The 9,498-nt window shown below is 43.1% G+C and overlaps 1 pseudogene; it reads right to left on the reverse strand.

Moving 5' to 3' along the window:
* Window positions 1-2,022, reverse strand: part of LOC135532891 (deoxyribonuclease-1-like) — a 23,056-nt pseudogene extending 21,034 nt beyond the window's left edge.
* Between the last annotated feature and the right edge of the window lie 7,476 nt (window positions 2,023-9,498).

The raw sequence follows: 9,498 nt of genomic DNA on the forward strand, positions 1-9,498 counted from the left end.
CCTCGCTGACAATGTGACTGTACCTATAGGGAGACAAGCCTCTGACAACAAAGAAATGCAGTTATTAGACAACACACATTACAAAGTCTTTATATTGGAGGGGCTGTCATTGGTTAGTGGATGTAATATTGTTTCAGGGCTGTGATTGGTCTTACTTGTTGACGTGCTGCATCAGTTTGTTGGTTGCTGATAGGTCAGTGTCTCTTACTTCCTGGATCAGCACGATATCATAACGGTGCACTATCTAATACATTAAAAAAATCATAATATTAATGAATAACAACTAAGGTTCCCGGACACAGCCTGGTCTTGGACTAAAAAGTACTTTCAAATGGAGAATCTACAATCACTTTTAGTCCCAAGATGTTATGAGATAAAACATTACATTGTGATGTCATGAGATAAAGTGTTACATTATGATGTCATGAGATAAAGTGTTACATTATGATGTAATGAGATTGTCAGGCATATGTGTATAGGTGGCAGGGAAGTCAGGCGCAGGAGAGTCAAACGGAGTGTAAAATGGAGTCTTTTAATAAGGTCCAAGTAACATGCTCCATAACACTAAATAGACAAAATGAATAATAAATAAATATTGGTACGAAGACCCGACGCGCACCTATACAAAAACACTACACTGACGATAAACAATCTCTGACAAAGACATGGGGGGGAAACAGAGGGTTAAATACACAACAGGTAATGAATGGGATTGAAAACAGGTGTGTGGGAAGACAAGACAAAACCAATGGAAAATGAAAAATGGATCAATGATGGCTAGAAGACCGGTGACGTCGAACGCCGAGCACCACCCGAACAAGGAGAGGCAACGACTTCGGCAGAAGTCATGACAGAGATAAAGTGTTACATTGTGATGTTATGAGATTGTTACGGATACAGTTATCCTGTGTGTGTGTGTATCCTGTGTGTGTGTTTCTTTTCTCTCCTTCTCCCCTCACAGGTGAAAATCATCACTCCCCAATCAGTCAACAATCAATCATCAATCAGAAGACACACCTCCTCATATTTCCTAAACCTATCACAGTTCCTTCCCCATGGTTTAAAAACCCCATCATTTGTTTGTTCTAGAGCTCAAGCTCAATCTCTCTGTAAATGCCATGTCTGTAGGTCTCTGTGTTTCACTCTCGCTTTGTGTCGTAACCTCTCTTTTGTTTAAGCACCTCATAGCACTTTGTCAACACCTGTGAGTATTGTTTTTGGTTATGGTGTTTGTGTTTGATTGCTGGTGGAAAAGGGGGAAACCAAGACAAGTCGCCCATGGGCATACACTACCCGTAGGTGAACTTTGTTAAATACACTAGTTAGAACTGGGCGGACCACCCACTGTATTTTTGGTTAGTTAGCTGTTGTTAAAGTAGGCTAGTCTAGCTTCGGGGTGTTTTTGAATACTTATTGTTTCTTTCCTTGGGTCCAGCTCAGCCCCTTTTCCTGCTCCCCCCATTACCGTGTGTTTATAAATAAACCGAGTTTGACGGTAGATTTCAGTTGTCGTGCTTATTTCGTTCACACTTTTCCTTTGTCACAATAATAATTTGCATGAGTTATGTTACGAGTCTCATTACCATCCCCCCTAGACTGTCGGGCCAAAAGGGATTCGTAACAGAGATAAAGTGTTACATTGTGATGTTATGACATAAAGTGTTACATTATGATGTAATGAGATAAACGTTACATTGTGATGTCATGAGATAAAGCGTTACATTGTGATGTCATGAGATAAAGCGTTACATTGTGATGTCATGAGATAAAGCGTTACATTGTGATGTCATGAGATAAAGCGTTACATTGTGATGTCATGAGATAAAGCGTTACATTGTGATGTCATGAGATAAAGCGTTACATTGTGACGCTAAGAGATAAAGCTCCACCTGGGTGATGATGTCCATGAGGGTTGAGTTGGAGGACTTCTTGTCTCCGAATGTCTTGATGTTGAAGGCAGCCTCCCAGCTGCACCAGGGCCAATAGGAACAGCACTAACAGACAGGCTACACGCATTCTAAGGGTCAGGGGTTAGAGGTCAGATATTATAGGCCACACACGTCCCGGAGGTCAGGGATTAGAGGTCAGATATTACAGGCCACACACGTCCTGGAGGTCAGGGATTAGAGGTCAGATATTACAGGCCACACACGTCCTGGAGGTCAGGGATTAGAGGTCAGATATTACAGGCCACACACGTCCTGGAGGTCAGGGATTAGAGGTCAGATATTACAGGCCACACACGTCCTGGAGGTCAGGGATTAGAGGTCAGATATTACAGGCCACACACATTCTGGAGGTCAGGGATTAGAGGTCAGATATTACAGGCCACACATCCTGGAGGTCAGGGATTAGAGGTCAGAGGTTAGAGGTCAGATATTACAGGCCACACACATTCTGGAGGTCAGGGATTAGAGGTTAGATATGGGGTTATATCCTGCCTGTTTGGCCCTGTCCTGGGGTATCGTCGGACGGGGCCACAGTGTCTCCTGACCCCTCCTGTCTCAGCCTCCAGTATTTATGCTGCAGTTGTTTTTGTGTCGGGGGGCTGGGGTCAGTTTGTTATATCTGGAGTACTTCTCCTGTCCGGTGTCCTGTGTGAATTTAAGTATGCTCTCTATAATTCTTTCTTTCTTTCTCTCTTTCTCTCTCTCTCGGAGGACCTGAGCCCTAGGACCATCTCTCAGGACTACCTGGCATTATGACTCCTTGCTGTCCCCAGTCCACCTGGCCCTGCTGCTGCTCCAGTTTCAACTGTTCTGTCTGTTCTGCTATGGAACCCTGTCCCAGACCTGCTGTTTTCAACTCTCTAGAGACAGCAAGAGAGATAGAGATACTCTGAATAATTGTCTATGAAAAGCCAGCTGACATTTACTCCTGAGGAGCTGACCTGTTGCACCCTCTACAACCACTGTGATTATTATTATTTGACCCTGTTGGTCATCTATGAACATTTGAACATCTTGGCCATGTTCTGTTATAATCTCCACCCGGCACAGCCAGAAGAGGACTGGCCACCCCTCATAGCCTGGTTCCTCTCTACCCAGTACAGCCAGAAGAGGACTGGCCACCCCTCATAGCCTGGTTCCTCTCTACCCAGTACAGACAGAAGAGGACTGGCCACCCCTCAGAGCCTGGTTCCTCTCTACCCAGTACAGCCAGAAGAGGACTGGCCACCCCTCATAGCCTGGTTCCTCTCTACCCAGTGCAGCCAGAAGAGGACTGGCCACCCCTCATAGCCTGGTTCCTCTCTACCCAGTACAGCCAGAAGAGGACTGGCCACCCCTCAGAGCCTGGTTCCTCTCTACCCAGTACAGCCAGAAGAGGACTGGCCACCCCTCATAGCCTGGTTCCTCTCTAGGTTTCTTCCTAGGTTCCTGAGGGGTCAAATATTACAGACCACGCACATCCTAGCCTGGTAAAATACATGGTGGTGTGAGAGAAGCCTGCTAGTATAATAGATGGTGGTGTGAGAGAAGCCTGCTAGTACAATAGATGGTGGTGTGAGAGAAGCCTGCTAGTACAATAGATGGTGGTGTGAGAGAAGCCTGCTAGTATAATAGATGGTGGTGTGAGAGAAGCCTGCTAGTATAATAGATGGTGGTGTGAGAGAAGCCTGCTAGTATAATAGATGGTGGTGTGAGAGAAGCCTGCTAGTACAATAGATGGTGGTGTGAGAGAAGCCTGCTAGTAAAATAGATGGTGGTGTGAGAGAAGCCTGCTAGTACAATAGATGGTGGTGTGAGAGAAGCCTGCTAGTATAATAGATGGTGGTGTGAGAGAAGCCTGCTAGTATAATAGATGGTGGTGTGAGAGAAGCCTGCTAGTAAAATAGATGGTGGTGTGAGAGAAGTGCATCTTATGGAACAGTGGGGAACACACACACACACACACACACACACACACACATTGTAATATTGTTGTATGGTGTCACGTTCGTTTAGAGATGGATTGGACCAAGGTGCAGCGTGGTAGGTGTACATCATACATTTATTAAATGAACATAAAGTTTTGTAGCACTAACACAGCAACTAACCAAAAACAAGATCCCACAAACTAAAGGTGGAAAAAAGGCTGCCTAAGTATGATCTCCAATCAGAGACAACGATAGACAGGTGCCTCTGATTGGGAACCATACCCGACCTACAAAGAAATACAGAAACTAGAATGCCCAGCCAAATCACACCCTGACCTAACCAAATAGAGAAATAAAAAGGCTCTCTAAGGTCAGGGCGTGACATATGGTGGTATTATACATGTTGTATTGTAGATATGTAGTGGTGTAATAATGTTGTATTGTAGTGGTGGTATTATACATGTTGTATTGTAGTGGTGGAATTATACATGTTGTATTGTAGTGGTGGTATTATACATGTTGTATTGTAGTGGTGGTATTATACATGTTGTATTGTAGTGGTGGAATTATACATGTTGTATTGTAGTGGTGGAATTATACATGTTGTATTGTAGTGGTGGTATTATACATGTTGTATTGTAGTGGTGGAATTATACATGTTGTATTGTAGTGGTGGTATTATACATGTTGTATTGTAGTGGTGGAATTATACATGTTGTATTGTAGTGGTGGAATTATACATGTTGTATTGTAGTGGTGGTATTATACATGTTGTATTGTAGTGGTGGTATTATACATGTTGTATTGTAGTGGTGGTATTATACATGTTGTATTGTAGTGGTGGAATTATACATGTTGTATTGTAGTGGTGGAATTATACATGTTGTATTGTAGTGGTGGAATTATACATGTTGTATTGTAGTGGTGGTATTATACATGTTGTATTGTAGTGGTGGAATTATACATGTTGTATTGTAGTGGTGGTATTATACATGTTGTATTGTAGTGGTGGAATTATACATGTTGTATTGTAGTGGTGGTATTATACATGTTGTATTGTAGTGGTGGAATTATACATGTTGTATTGTAGTGGTGGTATTATACATGTTGTATTGTAGTGGTGGTATTATACATGTTGTATTGTAGTGGTGGAATTATACATGTTGTATTGTAGATATATAGTGGTGTAATAATGTTATATAATACTGTTTTATCTTTTGTTTTATATGTAAAGTAAGTGTCTTAAAGTGTTTGGACCCCAGGAAGAGTAGCTGCTGCCTTGGCAGGAACTAATGGGGATCCATAATAAACCCCAGGAAGAGTAGCTGCTGCCTTGGCAACAGCTAATGGGGATCCATAATAAACCACAGGAAGAGTAGCTGCTACCTTGGCAGGAACTAATGGGGATCTATAATAAACCCCAGGAAGAGTAGCTGCTGCCTTAACAACAGCTAATGGGGATCCATAATAAACCCCAGGAAGAGTAGCTGCTGCCTTGGCAGGAACTAATGGGGATCCATAATAAACCCCAGGAATAGTAGCTGCTGCCTTGGCTGGAACTAATGGGGATCCATAATAAACCCCAGGAAGAGTAGCTGCTGCCTTGGCAGGAACTAATGGGGATCCATAATAAACCCCAGGAAGAGTAGCTGCTGCCTTGGCAACAGCTAATGGGGATCCATAATAAACCCCAGGAAGAGTAGCTGCTACCTTGGCAGGAACTAATGGGGATCCATAATAAACCCCAGGAAGAGTAGCTGCTGCCTTGGCAACAGCTAATGGGGATCCATAATAAACCCCAGGAAGAGTAGCTGCTGCCTTGGCAGGAACTAATGGGGATCCATAATAAACCCCAGGAATAGTAGCTGCTGCCTTGGCTGGAACTAATGGGGATCCATAATAAACCCCAGGAAGAGTAGCTGCTGCCTTGGCAGGAACTAATTGGGATCCATAATAAACCCAGGGGAGAGTAGCTGCTGCCTTGGCAGGAACTAATTGGGATCCATAATGAACCCCAGTAAGAGTATCTGCTGCCTTGGCAGGAACTAATTGGGATCCATAATAAACCCCAGGAATAGTAGCTGCTGCCTTGGCAGGAAATAATGGGGATCCATAATAAACCCCAGGAAGAGTAGCTGCTGCCTTGGCAGGAACTAATGGGGATCCATAATAAACCCCAGGAAGAGTAGCTGCTACCTTGGCAGGAACTAATGGGGATCCATAATAAACAGCAGAAAGAGTAGCTGCTGCCTTGGCAGGAACTAATGGGGATCCATAATAAACCCCAGGAAGAGTAGCTGCTGCCTTGACAGGAACTAATGGGGATCCATAATAAACCCCAGAAAGAGTAGCTGCTGCCTTGGCAGGAACTAATGGGGATCCATAATAAACCCCAGGAAGAGTAGCTGCTGCCTTGGCAGGAACTAATGGGGATCCATAATGAACCCCAGGAAGAGTAGCTGCTGCCTTGGCAGGAACTAATTGGGATCCATAATAAACCCCAGGAAGAGTAGCTGCTGTCTTGGCAGGAACTTTTATTTTATTTTTTATTTTACCTTTATTTTACTAGGCAAGTCAGTTAAGAACAAATTCTTATTTTCAATGACGGCCTAGGAACAGTGGGTTAACTGCCTGTTCAGGGGCAGAACGACAGATTTTGTACCTTGTCAGCTCGGGGATTTGAACTTGCAACCTTTCGGTTACTAGTCCAATGCTCTAACCACTAGGCTACACTGCCACCACAGGAAGGGACTAATGCTGATCCCTAATAAATACAAATACAAATTTGGGACATAAGCATAGTGTAAACGAAACATGAAGAAGAGCAACTTACCTGCTTGTGTTGGTTGGTTCAATGTAGTGTGGGTCCACTGCCTCAGTGGGGTCTGAAGGGAGAGGAAGCCTGCTATTATAGAGAGAGGACAGAGCCCTCTGTGTGTCCGTTCTAACAGTCTACTGTAGTACCTTTGACACAGAAGCCCCTATCTGCCCCCTCCCCCATCGGCTTACATTCACCTGGGCTGGAGTCTGGGGCTGTGGGAAAGCAGCACGTTGTAGTTAGGTCCACGGAGGGAGGAAGAGGTGGGTGGAGGGGGAGGGGGAGGACGTGGGGTGGGGGGGAAGCGGGGGGGAGTGAAAGCATCAAGGCTGAACTAGGCAGAGCTACGGTGGTAAGGAGGGAACATTGCCTTTAAAAGGTGCATAGCTGAAGAGTGGTGATGGGATTGAATCCCCGGTCCAAGGCTAGTTCAGATGAAGATAGAGTGGTGATGGGATTGAATCCCCGGTCCAAGGCTAGTTCAAATGAAGATCAAGTGGTGATGGGATTGAATCCCGGTCCAAGGCTAGTTCAGATGAAGATAGAATGGTGATGGGATTGAATCCCGGTCCAAGGCTAGTGAGATCAGTTGAACTGTACAGGACACATATTGACTACTAGAACTGAGATTAGTTGAACTGTTCAGGACACATATAGACTACTATTTTATTGAACCTTTATTTAACTAGGCAAGTCAGCTAAGAACAAATTCTTATTTACAATGACAGCCGACCCCGGCCAAACCCAGACGACGCTGGGTCAATTTGGCGCGCGCCCTAGGGGATTCCCAATCACGGCCAGATGTTATACAGCCTGGATTCAAACCAGGGACTGTAGTGATGCCTCTTGTACTGAGATGCAGTGCCTTAGACCGCTGCGCCACTCGGGAGTCTAATACTATAGATGAGATAAGTCGGGCACACAGATTGTTTCCCAGAAGATATCGTGAACACACAGGTGCACATGCCGACAAAGGAGTTCCCTCCTGCTGCAGCCTATCCAATATAAAGCGTTGCGGAGCTGCTTCACAGCCCAGCTCAGAGGTCCTGTCATGTTGGTGTTTGTCCTGGGTGTGAGACGGGACCAGGTGTCTTCAGTGAGGTGATAAGATTAAACCTAAAGTAGGTAGAGTGAAGGAGCTACGTGTTTGACTGGTGCTCTTACTGGTTATAACTTCATTATGGGGAAGGGGGAGGGGGGGTAACTTTCCATGTGAGTCTCAGGGATGACACAGCATATCTGTATCTACGTTATCAAATGGCACCTGGGACCCTATTCCATACATAGTGGTTTTTTACTTCTTTTTTTTAAACTTCAGTTTATTTTAGTATATAAATTTCCTTTCTTTAAACTTTTTATTTTATTTTCTTAAAACTGCATTGTTGGTTAAGAGCTTGTAACTGAGCATTTGACTGTAATTACATTACATTCAAAATTAATATATATAAATAAAAAAAATAATTTTTTTCTGGTCAAAAGTAGTGCATAATCAAATCAAATCGAATTTTTATTTTTCACATGCGCCGAATACCACAGGTAGGTATGTAGATATGTTATACACCTGTTGTAATTCGGCGCATGTGAAAAATACAATTTGATTTGATTTGATTATGCACTACTTTTGACCAGAAAAAAAGTTAATTTTTATTTATATATATTAATTTTGAATTTTGATTTTGCACTAAAAGTTATTTTTATTATTTTATACATATTTTGAATGTAATTTATCAGGGAGTGCTGCAGCACCTCGACACCCCTGCTCTGGGAATTGGCCTTAAGATATGTGCCTTCAGAAAATATTCACACCCCTCAAATTTATCCACATTTTGTTGTGTTACAAAGTGGGAATAAATTTATATTTTTTGTCAAGGCTGAAAGGTCAAATCAACTCAAATCAAATTGTATTGGTCACGTACACAGGGTTATCAGATGTTATTGGTCACATACACAGGGTTAGCAGATGTTATTGGTCACATACACATGGTTTAGCAGATGTTATTGGTCACATACACAGGGTTAGCAGATGTTATTGGTCACATACACAGGGTTAGCAGATGTTAATGGTCACATACACATGGTTAGCAGATGTTATTGATCACATACACATGGTTAGCAGATGTTATTGGTCACATACACATGGTTAGCAGATGTTAATGGTCACGTACACATGGTTTAGCAGATGTTATTGGTCACATACACAGGGTTAGCAGATGTTATTGGTCACATACACAGGGTTAGCAGATGTTAATGGTCACATGGTTAGCAGATGTTATTGGTCACATACACAGGGTTAGCAGATGTTATTGGTCACGTACACAGGGTTAGCAGATGTTATTGGTCACATACACAGGGTTAGCAGATGTTAATGGTCACGTACACATGGTTTAGCAGATGTTATTGGTCACATACACAGGGTTAGCAGATGTTATTGGTCACATACACAGGGTTAGCAGATGTTAATGGTCACATGGTTAGCAGATGTTAATGGTCACATACACAGGGTTAGCAGATGGTATTGGTCACACACATAGGGTTAGCAGATGTTATTGGTCACATGGTTACCAGATGTTATTGGTCACATACACAGGGTTAGCAGATGTTAATGGTCACATACACATGGTTAGCAGATGTTATTGATCACATACACATGGTTAGCAGATGTTATTGGTCACATACACATGGTTAGCAGATGTTATTACGAGTGTAGTGAAATGCGAGTGTAGTGAAATGCTTGTGCTTCTCGTTCTGACAGTGCAGCAAAATCGAACAAGTAATATCTAATTACACAACAGATACCTAGTACACACAGATCTAAGTAAAGGGA

Source organism: Oncorhynchus masou, unplaced genomic scaffold (genome assembly GCF_036934945.1).
Source record: "Oncorhynchus masou masou isolate Uvic2021 unplaced genomic scaffold, UVic_Omas_1.1 unplaced_scaffold_2090, whole genome shotgun sequence".
In the NCBI taxonomy this organism is placed as follows: Eukaryota; Metazoa; Chordata; class Actinopteri; order Salmoniformes; family Salmonidae; genus Oncorhynchus; species Oncorhynchus masou.